Source organism: Myotis daubentonii, chromosome 2 (assembly GCF_963259705.1).
Source record: "Myotis daubentonii chromosome 2, mMyoDau2.1, whole genome shotgun sequence".
NCBI lineage: Eukaryota > Metazoa > Chordata > Mammalia > Chiroptera > Vespertilionidae > Myotis > Myotis daubentonii.
In genome coordinates this window covers 115,180,684-115,198,682 of record NC_081841.1, presented here as the reverse complement: position 1 = coordinate 115,198,682, position 17,999 = coordinate 115,180,684, and positions in this window count along the sequence as shown.

Sequence of the window (17,999 nt, the reverse complement as noted above, 5' to 3'; positions counted from 1 at the left end):
TCTATAATCCCAACTGAAATTTTTTGATACAAAGATCAGTTTTAATTTAATTGATATTTCTTAATAATTATAAAAGGTATATAATCTTTAAATTATATATACACATATATATTTAATAGTTTTTTAAGTTAGATTTCAAAACTATAATCAAGGAATGACTTTAGGACATTTCATGGGCCTTGAAATGTTTTCAAAAGTTTATTCTCTTTTCTTAAAGAATTTTTTAATAAAGCCAATTTAATATACTTGAAATCACATAGAAAGCTTTATCAGATAAATATTAATAAATATATATTTTAAGTTTTTGCCTCTAAGAAAGGGCAAAACAAGTTATCTTATTTTATATTTCTTAAAATACAGCAGTAGAATTTTAAGATATAATTTAAAATAACAAAAGCTCATTAATAATTTTTAATATTTTACAACAGCATATTAACATTTATTCCAAACAAGCTTACAAACTAATTGTTTGGCAGGAATTTAATAAGATCATAAAAGGATTTTATACCTTCCACTGTGTGGAAGGCCCCCTGGGAAGGCACTTAAGCATTCTATATTGACCTCTCTTGACCCTTTTTACCAAAGGGGGTCTCTCTTCCAATTGCCCACAGCTGTTACCTAAGCTCTCTGTTCATACTGAGGTTGAAGCCTCATGGTGGCTGGTACCATGGATCTGTCTCTTGCCCAATGGCGTAAACTGGGCCCTCTCTCTAGAGAAGAAATCTGGGTTCCCCATGATCAATGCCAGGGCCCCGCCAGCTGGCGAGGGGATCACAAGGCAGTTACTGGGCATGGAGGCCACAGGGGCATACACTACCAAGGAGACAAAACTAAACCTCACATCACCCTGCTTGGCCCCGGAGGATGGCTGGTTCATCAACGACGGGTAAGACCCCTCTGGTAGGGGCGACCTAAGACAGGCACAGTCGCAGGGGGCCTCAGTGGAGAACTTGGGGGTCAACAGAGGTGGGGCAGAGATCCTCACCCCCCCAACTATGCAGGGGCTTGAACACTCGCCCCTTCTGAGGGAGGTCTCCTGCCCCCATGGCTGCTGCGCTTCCCATGCCCAGCTCAGATCGGGACCCAGATAACAGAAAGAGACGTAGTCCAGCCGAAATCGGTACCCAGATAACAGAGACTTAGCTAACAGCAGCTACCCTATATCTAAATCTAGTTCAACACCAGGAATGCTCAGGGCCTTCTCAAGGATGCAAAATAATCCTTTCCATTAATATTTACAGTGTAAACTAAAATTGTTATTAAAGTATTAAATTTAACAGTAAAATGATAGTCAAGTTTTCAGATTAATTAAAACTAGCTCAAAAAATATTAACCAAAATTTTCATTTCATAGACAAATTGCTTAACATACTATAAACCTAAAGCAGTCATATTTTTATACAAAAATTAAAATTTAAAGTTATCTAGACTGCATTACATAATTTCCAAAAACCTCCTAATATTAAAAAATAAAAAAGGAGGGATAGTGGAATAATAACCTGTTAAGTAAATGCCTTAATTGCTTTAATATTTTTACTTGAAAATTAATTTTTTCATTTATAATGCTAATAGCAAGACACCCATGAAAAACATACGTGGTGTCAAAATAAGCCAAAGGAAAATCGTTTGGACAAAAATTAAAAGAATCCCAAGTCTAAATTATAGATATGATTCTTTTATTAACCTTTGGTCGAGAATACCTTTGTATATTTTCAGAAAACAACTCCAAGACCATGTGGATTCCTGCAACAGAGAGGAATTATCAGGACTGCTCCAGCCACAGAATAGCAGTGGCCCCGTGAGACAACGAGAAGAGAAGCAGTCCATAAATAAAGATGGTGAAGACGCCTTATCACGCTAGCAGTCAGCAGCTGTGCATCGCTGCAGGTTGCCCAGGACCAAACCAGAGAGGGTCGGACCTGCATTGTCACCATCTGTCCACCATCCAGAACTGAAATAGTATGGCTGACATGTACACATAAAAAACTGTCAGACACTGAAACATGAACTTCACCTAAAAAACAAAGAAGGGGGATCTGTTGGGGCCAGATGTAAGCTGGCAAGGTCCTTGCACATGAAGGGGCTAGCAAGGCTGGGACCCTTACCCACACAGTTTTCCCAGACTTGTTTGGATGGTGATTATCAGTAGAATGAGAGCAACATTTGTAGAATGAGAACAGCCTTTCATAGCTTACCAAGAAGTCTGTAACTATTTACTGAGATATGCTGTACTGAGAACTTGTCCTTCTGCTATGTCTCTCCCTTAGAGATTAAGAGGAACAAAGAATACATTCCTCTTGACAGACCTCCGATTCAGTGTGTTGTGTATAAATAGGATTGTATAGCTAATAAAGTCGCTTCAGTTCATCAGGAGAACTGGGGTCCTCCTGACCCCACTTTCCTGTCTTTCTTTCTTTTCTCAATTCCCACCTCCCTGCCTCAGCCTGGCTCAATCCTGTCAGGCTGGCCCTGACAGCAGGCCAGGCTTGCTTTCCTGCTCCCGGATCCTAATGGCGACCGGGGAAAAGGTGCAGCTGGGGGCTGCCCGCAGGCTGGGCTTGCTTTCCTGCTGCCATATCAGGCCCAGCTGGGGGCTGCTCTCAGGCCAGGCTTGCTTTCCTGCTCCTGGATCACCATGGCAACTGGGGAGCAGGCAAAGCTTGGGGCTGCCTGCAGACCGGGCTTGCTTTCCTGCTCCCAGATGAGGTCCAGTTGGGGGCTGCCCTCAGGCCGGGCTTGCGTTCCTGCTCCCGGATCAGGCACAGCTGGGGGCTGCCTACAGGCCACACTTTTCTACTTACTGATGGCTGGATCACCACAGCGACCCAGGGCCCAGCAGTACTTTCCTGCTCTCCAATAGTCATAGGATTCCGGCTTGGGGTGGGACTTAGCAGTGTGGGGCTTAGGTGGCACAGGGGTCCAGGCTGGGGGCTCAGGTGGCACACAGGGGTCCGGGCTGGGTGTGGGGCTTATGCCCCACTGCCCAGGGCTACACATGGGATGGCAGCTTACGCTGTCCCGCCCTGCCTGTAGTATAGGATAGAGGCCTGGTGCATGGGTGGGTTCCAGCTGGTTTGCCCTGAAAGTGTCCCGGATCAGGGTGGGGGTCCCGCTTGGGTGTCTGGCCAGCCTGGATAACGGGCTGAAGGCTGTTTGCAGCTGCTCACACACCCTTCAGGGTGGGGGTACCCACTGGCGTGCCTGGCTAGACTGGGTGAGGGCCTGAGAGCTATTTTCAGGCTGGGGGGCAACTTAAGCTCCCAGCCTCTCGTTATTTTTTTTTTTCCTTTGGTTGATCTCTTACCCCCTACCTCCTGCCCCCCAACCCTCCGCGGCCTTCCCACTGCAGTTTGACAATCTGTTTGAGGCAGCTCTGCCTCTGTATCTATTATTGTTCAAAAGTTTATAATGGTCTCTATTATCCACGATTGAGTGAGATCATGTGGTATTTTTCCTTCATTGACTGGCTTATTTCACTTAGCATAATGCTCTCCAGGTCCATCCATGCTGTTGCAAATGGTAAGAGTTCCTTCCCTTTTGGAGCAGCATAGTATTCCATTGTGTAGATGTACCACAGTTTTCTAATCCATTCATCTACTGATGGGCACTTAGGCTGTTTCCAGATCTTAGCTATGGTGAATTGTGCTGCTATGAACATAGGGGTGCATATATCCTTTCTGATTGGTGTTTCTGGTTTCTTGGGATATATTCCTAGAAGTGGGATCACAGGGTCAAATGGGAGTTCCATTTTCAGTTTTTTGAGGAAACTCCATACTGTTCTCCACAGTGGCTGCACCAGTCTGCATTCCCACCAGCAGTGCACAAGTGTTCCTTTTTCTCCACATCCTCTCCAGCACTTGTCGTTTGTTGATTTGTTGATGATAGCCAGTCTGACAGGTGTAAGATGGTACCTCATCATTGTTTTGATTTGCATCTCTCAGATGATTAGTGACTTTGAGCATGTTTTCATATGTCTCTTGGCTTTCTGAATGTCCTCTTTTGAAAGGTGTCTATTTAGGTCCTTTCCCCATTTTTTGATCGGATTTTTTATCTTCCTTTTGTTAAGTTGAATGAGTTCCCTATAAATTTTGGAGATTAGGCCCTTATCAGATATAACATTGGCAAATATGTTTTCCCACACAGTGGGTTTTATCGTTGTTTTGTTGATGGTTTCTTTTGCTGTGCAGAAGCTTTTTATTTTGATGTAGTCCCATTTGTTTATTTTCTCTTTAGTTTCAAGTGCCCTAGGAGCTGTATCAGGGAAGAAATTGCTTCGGCATTTGTCTGAGATTTTGTGGCCTTTGGATTCTTCTAGAATTTTATAGTTTCCCATCTTACATTTAAGTCCTTTATCCATTTTGAGTTTATTTTTGTGTATGGTGTAAGTTGGTGGTCTAGTTTCATTTTCTTGCATGTATCTGTCCAATTTTCCCAACACCAATTATTGAAGAGACTATCTTGGCTCCATTGTATGTTCTTGCCTCCATTGTCAAATATTATTGAGCATATTGGTTCGGGCCGATTTCTGGGCTCTCTATTCTATTCCATTGATCTATATGCCTATTCTTGTGCCAGTACCAGGCAGTTTTGAGAACAGTGGCTTTGTAATACAACTTGATATCTGATATTGAGATCCCACCTACTTTGTTCTTTTTCAGGATTGCTGCAGCTATTCAGGGTCTTTTTTTATTCCAGATGAATTTTTGGAGAGTTCGTTCTAGATCTATGAAGTATGCCGTTGGTGTTTTAATGGGAAGTGCGTTGAATTTATAGATTGCTTTGGGTAGTATGGACATTTTAATGATGTTGATTCTACCAATCCATGAACACGGTATGTTCTTCCATCTGTTTATGTCTTCCTCTATATCTTTTTTCAACGTCCTGTAGTTTTCTGAGTAGAGGTCTTTTACCTCTTTAGTTAAGTTTATTCCTAGGTAGCTTAATTTTTTTGGTGCGATGGTAAACGGGGTTGTTTTTATAATCTCTCTTTCTGAAAGTTCACTATTGATGTATAGAAATGCCTCAGATTTCTTGGGGTTAATTTTGTATCCTGCTACATTGCCAAATTCATGTATGAAGTCTAGTAGCTTTTTGATGGAGTCTCTAGGGTTTTGTATGTATAATATCATGTCGTCTGCAAATAAGGACAGTTTTACTTCCTCTTTTCCAATTTGGATGCCTTTTATTTCTTCTTCTTGCCTAATTGCATTGGCTAACACTTCCAGTACTATGTTGAACAGGAGTGGTGAGAGGGGGCATCCCTGTCTTGTTCCTGTTCTTAGGGGAAATGGTGTTAGTTTTTTCCATTGAGTATGATGCTGGCTGTGGGCCTGTCATATATGGCTTTTATTATGTTGAGGTATGATCCTTCTACTCCCACCTTACTGTAAGTTTTTATCAAAAATGGGTGTTGAATTTTGTCAAATGCTTTTTCTGCATCAATTGATATGACCATGTGGTTTTTTTCTTTCAATTTGTTTATGTAATGTATCACGTTTATTGATTTGTGGATATTGTACCATCCTTGCATCCCTTGGATAAATCCTACTTGGTCATGGTGTATGATCTTTCTGATGAACTGCTGGATCCGATTTGCTAAGATTTTGTTGAGGATTTTGGCATCTATGTTCATGAGGGATATTGGCCTGTAATTCTCTTTCATTGTGTTGTCTTTACCTGGTTTTGGTATTAGGGTGATGCTGGCTTCATAGAATGAGCTTGGAAGTGTTCCTTCCTCTTGAATTTTTTGTAGTAGTCTGAGGAGGATAGGTTTTAGTTCTTCCTTGAATGTTTGGTAAAGCTCCCCTGTGAAGCCGTCTGGTCCTAGGCTTTTGTTTGCTGGAATCTTTTTTTTTTTTTAAGTAAATCTTTTTTTTTTTTTAAATATATTTTATTGATTTTTTACAGAGAGGAAGGGAGAGAGATAGAGAGCTAGAAACATCGATGAGAGAGAAACATCGATTAGCTGCCTCCTGCACATCTCCCACTGGGGATATGCCCGCAACCCAGGTACATGCCCTTGACCGGAATCGAACCTGGGACCCTTCAGTCCGCAGGCTGACGCTCTATCCACCAAGCCAAACCGGTTTCTGCTTAAGTAAATCTTTATTGTTCAGATTATTACATTTGTTCCTCTTTTTTTTCCCCCCAAAACTCCCCTCCTCCCAGTTCCCGCCCCACCCTCCGCCCTCACTCCCCACCCACTGTCCTCATCCATAGGTGCACAATTTTTGTCCAGTCTCTTCCCACATCTCCCACACCCCTTTCCCCCCCAAGAATAGTCAGTCCATTCTCTTTCTATGTCCCTGATTCTATTATAATCAACAGTTCATTCTGTTCATCAGATTATTTATTCACTTGATTCTTAGATTCACTTGTTGATAGATGCATATTTGTTGTTCATAATTTGTATCTTTACCTTTTTCTTCCTCTTCCTCTTCTTAAAGGATACCTTTCAGCATTTCATATAATCCTGGTTTGGTGGTGATGAACTCCTTTAGCTTTTCCTTATCTGTGAAGCTCTTTATCTGACCTTCAATTCTGAATGATAGCTTTGCTGGATAAAGTAATCTTGGTTGTAGGTTCTTGGTATTCATCACTTTGAATATATCTTGCCACTCCCTTCTGGCCTGCAAAGTTTCTGTTGAGAAATCAGCTGACAGTCGTATGGGTATTCCCTTGTAGGTAACTGAGTGTTTTTCTCTTGCTGTTTTTAAGATTCTCTCTTTATCTTTTGCTCTTGGCATTTTAATTATGATGTGTCTTGGTGTGGTCCTCTTTGGATTCCTTTTGTTTGGGGTTTTCCACGCTTCTTGGACCTGTAAGTCCATTTCTTTCACCAGGTGGGGGAAGTTTTCTGTCATTATTTCTTCAAATAGGTTTTCAATATCTTGGTCTCTCTCATCTTCTGGCACCCCTATAATTCTGATGTTGGTACGCTTGAAGCTGTCCCAGAGGCTCCTTACACTATCCTTGCATTTTTGGATTCTTTTTTCATTTTGCTTTTCTGGTTAGATGTTTTTTGCTTCCTCGCATTTCAAATCATTGACTTGATTCTTGCGCTCCTCTGGTCTGCTGTCAGGCGTCTGTATAATATTCGTTATTTCAGTCCGTGTATGCTTAATTTCTAGTTGGTTCCCCAATATAAGATTGAGGGTCTTATTAGTTTTCGTGTAGATCTCATTAAGTTTATCGGCAGCTTCTAAACAGTTCTTGAGAGACCTTAAAAGTGTGGTTCTGAACTCTATATCTTCCATTGACAATTTTGTCCTGTTTCTTTGTCTCTGCATTTTGTTATGCTTCCTTGGTGCACCCCCTAGTGGTCTTTGTTCGCAGTCTTATAGTTAAATCTTGATTGTTGTAGCTACTTCCAGGGAGGGTTTGACCTCCAGGCCAAGTGGCTATGAAAATCAGCTGTGTCAGCAGTGAGAGAACTTCTGTCCTCTAGGGAGGTGCTAATCTAGCCTTTGCCTGAGGCTATCTGGCAAATGCCTCTGTGCAGGGCTTGGGCGGGGCGGGTCGCACAGGATCAACAGGGTGGGCCAGAGAGAGCAGTTATGGCGGCTCTCAGTCCTGTCCCCAGGGGCTCTGCCTCTCTGAGTCCCAGCACCCGCTGCAAAGCTCGGAGAGAAAGCTGCACTCGCTCTGACCGAAGCCAGACAGTCCCGCTTCTCCCGTTTGAGTCTGGGTCCCTAAAGACTCGCCCGGATCTGGAGCTCAGAGTCTGCGACTCCCTCCCGATTGAAAACAACAACCGCGCCCTCCGCCTCCAGCCGGCTCCGCGCACTCCGCACCTCAGAATTTGACTTCACCACTGTGCCTCCTCTGAGTGTCCGTGTGAGTTTCTCTTTCCTCCTAGTTGTAGGACTTCCACTCAGCCAGCGTTCCTGTGGTTCTGGGTGATGTCCCTTCCGTTTTTTGGTTTCACTTTTGAAGTAGTTGTTCAAAGCAGCAAACTCTGGCCTTAACCTATGCTGCCATCTTGGTTCTCCTGTTTGCTGGAATCTTTTTGATGACTGCTTCAATTTCTTCCATAGTTATTGGCCTATTGATATTTTTAGAGTCTTCCTGATTGAGTTTGGAATGTTGTATTTTTCTAGGAATTTGTCCATTTCCTCCAGGTTGTCTAGTTTGTTGGAGTAGAGCTGTCCATAGTATTTTTTAACAATCATTTGTATTTCTGTGGGGTCTGTTGTTATTTCGCCTCTATCGTTACTGATTTTGTTTATTTGGGTCCTCTCTTTTGCTTCTTGGTGAGTCTGGCTAGAGGTTTGTCAATCTTGTTTATCCTTCCAAAGAACCAGCTCTTGGTTTCATTGATTTTCTGTATTGTTTTTTTGGTCTCTATGTCATTTATTTCTGCTCTAATCTTTATTATCTCCTTCCTTCTGCTCACTCTGGGGTTTTCTTGTTGCTGTCTTTCTAATTCTTTGAGTTGTAGAGTTAGATGATTTACTACCATTTTTTCTTGTTTTTTGAGATAGGCCTGTAGTGCTATAAACTTCCCTCTCAGGACTGCTTTCATTGTGTCCCATAGGTTTTGGATTGTTGTGTTTTCATTGTCATTGGTTTCCAGGATGTTTTTAATTTCTTCTTTGATCTCATTGGTAACCCAATCAATATTTAATAGCATGCTATTCAGCTTCCAGGTGTTTGAGTATTTTGGGTTGTTTTTATTGTAGTTTATTTCTAATATTATGCCATCGTGGTCTGCAAAGATGCTTTTTATGATTTCAATCTTCTTGAATTTGGGGATACTTTGCTTGTGTCCCAATATATGGTCTATTTTTGAATATGTCTTATGAGCATTTGAGTAGAATGTATATTCCGTGGCTTTGGGGTGAAGTGTTCTGAAGATGTCTATTAAGTCCATCTGATCTAGTGAGTCATTTAGGATTGCTGTATCTTTGCTGATTGTTTGTCTAGCGGACTTATCCAGTGATGTCAATGGTGTATTTAAGTCCCCTACTATGATTGTATTGTTGTCGATCTCTCCTTTGATATCTTCCAGGAGTTTTTTTATGAATTTGGGTGCTCCTGCATTGGGTGCATATATGTTTACCAGAGTTATATCTTCTTGTTGTATTGATCCCTTTAGTATTATGAAGTGGTCTTCCTTATCTCTTGTTATGGCCTTCAATTTGAGGTTGGTTTTGTCCAATATAAGTATTGCTACCCCAGCTTTCTTTTCCTTTCCATTTGCCTGAAAGATATTTTTCCATCCCTTCACTTTCAGCCTGTGTGAGTCCCTTCTAATGAGGTGGGTATCTTGTAGACAGCAGATGTATGGGTCATGTTTTTTTATCCATTCAGCCACTCGATGTCTTTTGGTTGGAGCATTTAGTCCGTTTACGTTTAAAGTTATTATTGAAAGGTACTTGTTTGTAACCATTTCTTTTTGTGTGTGGCTGTTTTCTTTCTGAGCTTTTTATTTCTTATTTTTACACCAGTCCCTTTAGCATTTCTTGCATTGCTGGCTTGGTGGTGATAAACTCCCTTAGTCTTTTTTGTCTGTTAAGCTTCTTATTTCCCCTTCAATTTTGAATGATAGCCTTGCTGGATAGAGTATTCTTGGATTCAGTCCTTTGCTTTGCATCACTTTGTAAATTTCCATCCATTCTTTTCTGGCCTGTGCCGGGAGCCGGTCCATCCTTGCTGTTTCAAGGGACCTGGCATATGGAATACTGTTCTTAATATGTTTGCTCACCTTCTTGGCGCTGTGTTTTAACCAAGGTCACCTCTCCGAGAAAGGTTTTTTCCCCAGGTAGGGATTTTCCCCTGAAGTTAGGGAGGGAAAAAAACCTTTTAACTAAGTGCCAGGCGGGTAATTAATCACTTTAACTACAAACAATCATGCTTAAGCTTCATAATCTTTACTCCCTGGAATGGAGATAAGAAACGCCCTAACCTTTGTAATAGAGATTGATACGATTGAATCAACTGGTATAAATACAGATGTAACAAGACAGAAAAACACAGAACTTAGAACACAGAACTCAGAAGAGAGCCAAGAAGACAGAACCTACACAGAACCTAGAGACAGAAGAACTTCGCTGGAGAGAACATGGCAAAAGATCCTGGACTGAACCTGACTACAGAAATTGGCAAGAGAACCTGACTAGAACCTGGCGACCAAACCTGGCTGGAGAAGTCCCCGTGTCATTCCTTCTTCGCCAACTCCGTCCACACCTTTGGGGACCCCTGGACCTGCTGGGGTTGGACCCCGGCATCTGGCGCCCGAACAGGGACCCCTTGGTAAGCCCCCCATTCCCCTAGGCAAGTGCCCCGCACTTGAGATGGATAGGACTCCACCATAGGAAGAGGGTGGATAGTCTTCGCCGACTCCGTCCACACCTTTGGGAACCTCTGGAACAGGATTCCCCTAGGTAAGCCCCCTCCATTGAGAACCTCCACACTCGGGACGGATAGGACTCCACCAGGGTGCTACAGACCCCCCTATAGAAGATAAGTAGGGTAAGAAGGTGGATAGTACAGAACTTAGATTGAGAAGATGTGCCATACTGAGTCCAAAGAAAGAAGACTCTGTATTGATTCTTAGATTGAGAAGATGTGCCATACTGAGTCCAAAGAAAGAAGACTCTGTATTGATTTTTAGATTAAGAAGATGTGCCATACTGAGTCTAAAGAAATAAGACTCTGTATTGATCTTTTAACACATATGCTTGCTAGCAGAGGAATTAAGGTTACTCCCAGTCAGATGGAACATTTTATACAAGAAATATGTCCATGCTTTTCTGAGGAAGGAAAGGTAAATGTAATGGCATGGGAGAAGGTAGGCCCAAGGAGCCTTATCCTTAACCCCACTGCAGCCTCTCCACCCCGGGAAAGTGCAGGATTGGCAAGCTCTCCCTGGGGTGATAGATCAGGACTCAGGTAATAGCGGAAAGCGCCAATCCTACTCTTAAAATGGATACAAGAGAGCATTTCAGGTTTTTCTTTTTAATGCCTGCCTTTAAAAAATAAAAAAGGGGGAATTTGCCGGGAGCTGGTCCATCCTTGCTGTTTCAAGGGACCTGGCATATATGGAATACTGTTCTTAATATGTTTGCTCACCTTCTTGGCGCTGTGTTTTAACCAAGGTCACCTCTCCGAGAAAGGTTGTTTCCCCAGGTAGGGATTTTCCCCTGAAGTTAGGGAGGGAATAAAACCTTTTAACTAAGTGCCAGGCGGGTAATTAATCACTTTAACTACAAACAATCATGCTTAAACTACATAATCTTTACTCCCTGGAATGGAGATGAGAAACGCCCTAACCTTTGTAATAGAGATTGATAGGATTGAATCAACTGGTATAAATACAGATGTAACAAGACAGAAAAACACAGAACTTAGAACACAGAACTCAGAAGAGAGCCAAGAAGACAGAACCTACACAGAACCTAGAGACAGAAGAATTTCGCTGGAGAGAACATGGCAAAAGATCCTGGACTGAACCTGACTACAGAAATTGGCAAGAGAACCTGACTAGAACCTGGCGACCAAACCTGGCTGGAGAAGTCCCCATGTCATTCCTTCTTCGCCAACTCCGTCCACACCTTTGGGGACCCCTGGACCTGCTGGGGTTGGACCCCGGCAGGCCTGATGTGTTTCTGTTGAGAAGTCATTTGACAATCTAATGGGAGATCCCTTGTATGTAACTTTCCGTCTCTCTCTTGCAGCCTGTAAGATTCTCTCTTTGTCCTGAACATTTGCCATGGTAATTATGATGTGTCTTGGTGTAGGTCTTTTTGGGTTCACCTTGTTTGGTACTCTCTGGGCTTGTGTGACTTTTTCCTTCCCCACCTCAGGGAAGTTTTCTGATATTATTTCTTCGAGTAGGTTTTCTAATCCTTGTTCCTCTTTCTGTTGTTCTGGCACCCCTATTATTCATATGTTGTTTCATTTCATGTTGTCCCAAAGCTCCCTTAGGCTCTCCTCCTGTCTTTTAATTTTTTTTCTCCAATTGCAGTACAGTTTGGGTGTGTTTTGCTTCCTTGTCTTCTAATTCACTAATTCGGTCCTCCGCTTCTGCTAGTCTACTGTTGATACTTTCAATGGTGTTTTTTATTGCAGCTATATCACTCTTCATTTCTTCTTGGGTCTTACTTAAGTTGTTGATTTTTTCATCTGTTTCTTCTAGCTTCTTGCATATGTTATTGATTTTTCCCTCCGTCCAGTTTATGAACTCTAGGACCCTTATTCTGAATTCTTTTTCGGTCATGTTGCATGCCTCTGTATCACTAAGCTGCTTTTCTGGCGAGTCCTCTTTTTCTTTCCTTTGGGGGTTTCTTTGTCTACACATGTTTGATCACACTGACATATCTAGACGTTGAGTCGTTCAGTGGCTGCTCCCTTGGTGGCAGTGACTCCTTGGGCTGTGGTTGCTCTTTGGGTGGTTGCAGTAGCAGCTGCTTCTCAGTTGGCAGCAGCTCCTCTGGTGGGTGCTGTTCACAGCTGTGGTAGCTCTTCTGGCTGGTAGGGGGAGGTTTCACATACAGTTGCTGTTCCTCAGACAGAGGGTGTGGTGCTCAGGAGGCTGCTGTTGTTTGGATCTCCTTTTTTTCTTTTTTTAAATTCTAGGATTTATTTACCTTCTATAGCTATCACTGGAGCTGAGAGCCGGCTCTAGCTGTGAGGGCTGAAAGCAGGATTCTGGGTCTGTTTGGCTTCTATAATTGAAACTCTGTTGCCATCACAGCAGCTCTAAGCTCTGAGGTCGAAGCTGGCTGAAAGCAGGTTTCTAGGTTTGTTTAGCTTCTATAATTGAAACTTTGTTGCCATAACTGCAGCTCTAAGCTCTGAGGCGGAAGCTGGTTGAAAGCAGGTCTCTGTAGTTTGTTTAGCTTCTATAATTGCAACATAGTTGCTTAGAGTGCAGCTCAGAGGCCGGAAGCTGCAGGCCAGGAACGTTGGTTTCCTCCGTCACTGGAGCAAGCAAGCCTCCTGTTTGTTTCAGCTGCCTGGCTGCCAGCCGCCTTCTTGGTTGGCAGTTAATTTGCATATCCTGCTGATTAGCCAATGGGAAGGGTGTCAGGCTTATGGTCAATTTGCATGTTTCTCTTTTATTAGATAGGATTCATATTTGCTTCTATTTCTCTGGAGAACCCTGACTAATACACTGTACCATATGTTACCTCTTCTTTTGTCAAATTTTAGAAATCATCTTGACTGTCTAATTTTTAAATTAAATGTATTGGGGTAACTTTGGTTAAGAACATTTTATAAGTTTCAGGTGTACAATTATGTATTTATCATCTGTATATTGCATTATGTGCTTATCCTTCAGAGTCTAATCTCCTTCTATCATCAAATATATGACACCCATTGCTCTCTTTGTTCTCCACTACCCCACTTTCCTTGATTTGTACTTATCAAAAGCTAGTTTGTACCCCCAAATTGATGTTTTCAACCACTGTGCTCTGGACAGAATTACTTACCTCAAAGTTATGTTTCTTTATGTATAAAATAGGGATAAAACAACTATCTCAGAACCTTGTGTTAAAGAGTTGCAATAATACAGTAAATGAACCAGGTTGCTTGAATCTTAGAATACAGGTAATAAATGCTTCTGCAGTTTAAGCCCTAACATTTTGTTTCCTATAATTTTAAAAGTTCAGTAGTTGAATTAACCCAACTTTATTGCAAGCACATTTTTATTCAATAACTTAAATTTATAACCCAGTAACTTTTGGTCTGAGGTAACTCAGGCAATTTTACACTTTTCATAGTTTTAAAAACTAGCTTTACTACTTGTGTCTTATAAACAGACAATGAAAGGTGTGTTGGTTTTGGAGCCAAAACTATTGGGTTTTTGAAATCTTCTTCAACTTAGTCTTAGGTTAGTTATTCTCTTCTTGGAGATGTATTCTCCCTATATGTCAAGATAAATAATGCTGCCTACATGCAGGGGTGTTGCTATGCCAATGTGTTATGATATACAAAAGTGGCTGATATATAGGTATTCAATTGGTGCTGATTATATTCAATTTCACTGTATTTCTAAGTGGCACAATTTCAAGATGTGAACTCAAAAAAAGTAATTTGTAAAAAATATTGTTTGCTTGTTTATTTATTTATTTAGTGGGTGAACAACCAAATGTTTGGTGAATTCATAATTATAGAAAGGATCTACATTGAAGGGTATAAAGCTATGTTACTATAAACACTTTCCTGCCAGAAGCCAGTTACCCCTGTGGTAACTATTCTGACATCTCCTGCTTAAAACATAAAAGGCCAGAAAGATCATGAGGTCCCCATTTTACATTCTGTATTCTACTGAAAATCAAAATCAATCTATCTTTTGTCCTGCTTTGTGGGAGGTTTCTGTCTTCCTGAGCTCATTTTAGGACACCTGCATTACTGTCTAATAGGTATACTGCCTCAGTCAAACTGCCATCTGGCATTGATACTGGAGTGGGGTGCAGCAAGCATATGGTGCCAGAAGCCAGAGCCCTTCCCAACTTAACATGCCCCCACGCCATCTCCTATCAGTACCAAAAGGCTAAGAATAGTGGTATTTTGACCAGCAGGAATGGAAGATCCTGCCATGTCCCCACATGGGGACTGGAGCACCAGGGAACTCCCACTTATTATACAACTCTCAGGTCTCTTCACCTGGACTAGAGTCAAGCACAACAGTGTCTTCTTTTCCTGTTGATTCCGCCAAGCTGTGCCGCTGGCTATGGTTTTCCTGGATAGAAGGCAAGGACATTCATGTTCATCACTAATTAGATAACACATTTCCTTAAGATTACTCCTGCTCTTTACTGCTCTTCATTGATTTTCTACCCTTTGACTTTAGAGAATTGGGCAGAAATTACATCCAGTCAATATCCTCAGAGGTTCTTCCAGTTATTTGTTTAAATTAAGCTTAAAATCCTTTATTAAGACAAATATATATTGACCCACATATCCCATGGTATCCTATCTAATAAAAGATAGACATGGTAATTAGTGTACGTCCGCTACCCTTCCCATTGGCTAATCAGGGCAATATGCAAATTAACTGCCAGCCAAGATGGCGGCCGGCAGCCAGGCAGCTTGAAGCTAACATGAGGCTTGCTTGCTTCAGTTACGGAGGAAACCAATGTCCCCGCCGGCTTTGCTGGCCTCTGAGCTTGCAGTTTGAAAAATTGTTACAAATATAGAAGCTAAACAAAACCCCAGAAACCTGCTTTCAGCCCGGCCAGGATCTCAGAGCTGGAGTTGATACAGTGTTTTGATTATAGACCCCAAACAAACTAGATACCTGCTTTCAGCAGCAGAGGCCTCAGAGCTGGAGCCAGAGCTAAAGCAGGCCCAGAATTAAAAAAAGGAGCAGTTGGGAACTTCAGTCACCCGCCAGCCTGAAAACAGCCCTCAGCCCCTCACCCAGACTGGGCAGGCACCCCAGTGGGGACCCCCACCCTGAAGGGTGTGTGACCAGCTGCAAAAAGCCATCATCCCATCACCCAGGCTGGCCAGGCACGTCAGTGGGGACCCCCACCATGAAGGTTGTGTGACCAGCTGCAAACAGCCATCATCCCCTCACCCAGGCTGGCCAGGCACCCCAGTGGGGACCCCCACTTTGATCCAGGACACCCTTCAGGGCAAACCAGCCATCCCCCACTGGTGCACCAGGCCTCTATCCTATATAGTAAAAGGGTAATATGCCTCCCAGCACCAGGATCAGCGAAGCCGCGAGGCCTCCCAGCACTGGGATCAGCGGAGCTGAGAGGCCTCCTGGCACTGGGATCAGTGTGAGAGGGGGCAGTGCCCAAACCCCCTGATCGGCCTGCTGCTCTGTGTGTGACAGGGGGCGGGGCCACAACCTCCCTATCCTCCCTGCTCTGTTCATGACAGGGGAAGGCGCCCCAACCCCCTGATCAGTCCTGCTCTGTGTCTGATAGGGGGGAGCTCTGCAAACCCCTAATTGCCTTTGGCTCTGTGTGTGACAGGGTGCGGCGCCCCAACCCCCCCCCCCCAAAGGCCCTGCTCTGTGTGTGACGGGGTAGAGTCATAACCACCCCATCAGCCCTGCCCTGAGTGTGAGAGTGGTGGTGCCCCAACCCCCTGATTGGCCCTGCTCTGTGGGTGATAGAGGGCGGCGCCCCAACCCCCACTCCATGGGCCCTGCTCTGTGTGTGATGAGGTAGAGCCATAACCTCCCCATCGGCCCTGCCCTTAAATCAAGCAAGTGAAGTGATCTTGCTTGAGTTTATGATGAAGAAACACCCCGTAACCTAAACCATAACATGTCAATATTATTTGGTATCCTGGTGCATGAAAACCAATACTATTTGTTATAACATATCATAAAATTGTCATGTAAAATAATAAGGTATTTATTCACTCGAGTAATATTATTGAGAGTTTAAAATATATTTGACAATGTGCAAAATTTTTTTAAAATGGATAGGGGGTTTGTCCTTCCTCAATAAAATATCTTTATGTGCATTAGTGCTATTTTAGGGACATTTACAAAAGGCAGTGGCTATGAGGTCTCATCCAGTAGTCATGGAGTACTTAATAACACTTCCAAATTTATTAATCAATATTGTAAACACTTACATCCAAAAGAAACCTTTATGTGTATAAGATAGACTCTGAATGTCAACAACTTTTGTGTAATGGGAGTTCTGTTTTCAGGGTAGAATCTAGTTGGAAATTGTTCTTTTCTGACAAAGATAGAAAACATTAAAATCTTATCAGTATTGAAACAAAGTTGAGAGGAAGAGAGTGTTCACAAGGGACAGTAAAGAGAAAGAGGATATGGAAAAAGAGAGTCACTGGAAGTACCAGTGTTGTACACCTCTGTTCAATAGCTAGGGCTATAAGGATGCAATTTCTCCACATGGTTATCACCACCTGAATTTCAAGACACAACTCAAGCCACCACTTCCTCTTGGAAAAATTCCCTGTTCTGGCTCGACCCAGTAAAGGCAGGTTCAGGAAAGTGTTTCATTTCTATTCCCTGCAGCTAGAGGCTAACAGCTTCTATGAACTTTTCAAATTTCCATTGTATTCACTAACTTTCTATATTTGTCTCTCACTGTATCATAATATATTCTCCTAAATAGCAGGTAATGCTTTGCTGACACATACCCTATAATAATCAGTTTTTTTTCAAGGAAATGAGTGATGATTGTGCATGAGAGCTGTTTATAAGAGGCAGATGGAGATTAAATATGCATACAGCTTGCACAATGAAGCCGAGGGTGAGTCACATTGCAAGACAATCCATGACAAGACTTGATCCAAGAATAAGAAACTAACATTTAAGACCCACTACATCACAAGAACCAAAATAGCTCCAGTAGGGGGCTCCACTAGATCACCAGACTCAGGAGATCTGAGAGACTGAACCACTGGGTCCAAAAATCATCAACTACATAGCACCACCCCTGAAAGAACAAGGGTAGCAAAGAAGTTAAATCTAAGACATAGAAACAATTAAAACACTAGAGCAAAAAATGGAGAGACAAAAAGCAATCCCCAAAAGAAAGAAAAATAGAAATCACCAGAAAGAAAATAAAATGAAATGGAGGCAAGTAACTAGTCAGAGAAAAAAATCAGAGTAATGGTTATAAGGATGCTCATATGTATGGATGACAAATAGACAGAACTCAATGAGAATTCTAATGAGCTGAATGAGAATGTTACCAACATGAACAGGAATCAAGCAGAAATGAAGACTAATATAGCTGCAATAAAGAACACAATGGTAGGCTTCAACAGTAGACCACAAGAAACTGGGTATCACATCAGCAGTTAGAAGACAAGGTAGAAAAAATACCCAAGCAGAGCAGCAACTGGAAAAAAAATAAAAAAATTAAAAAGCAGGATAAGAGCCTCAGGGAGCTCTGAGGCAACACAAAATGAAACAACTTCTGCATAATAAGGGTGTGAGAAAGAGAGGAAACTGAGCAAGGAATAGAAAACCTGTTTGAAGAAATAATGACAGAAAAATTCCCTGATGTTGGGAAGAAAAAATCCATACAAGTTCAAGAAGCATATGGAGTC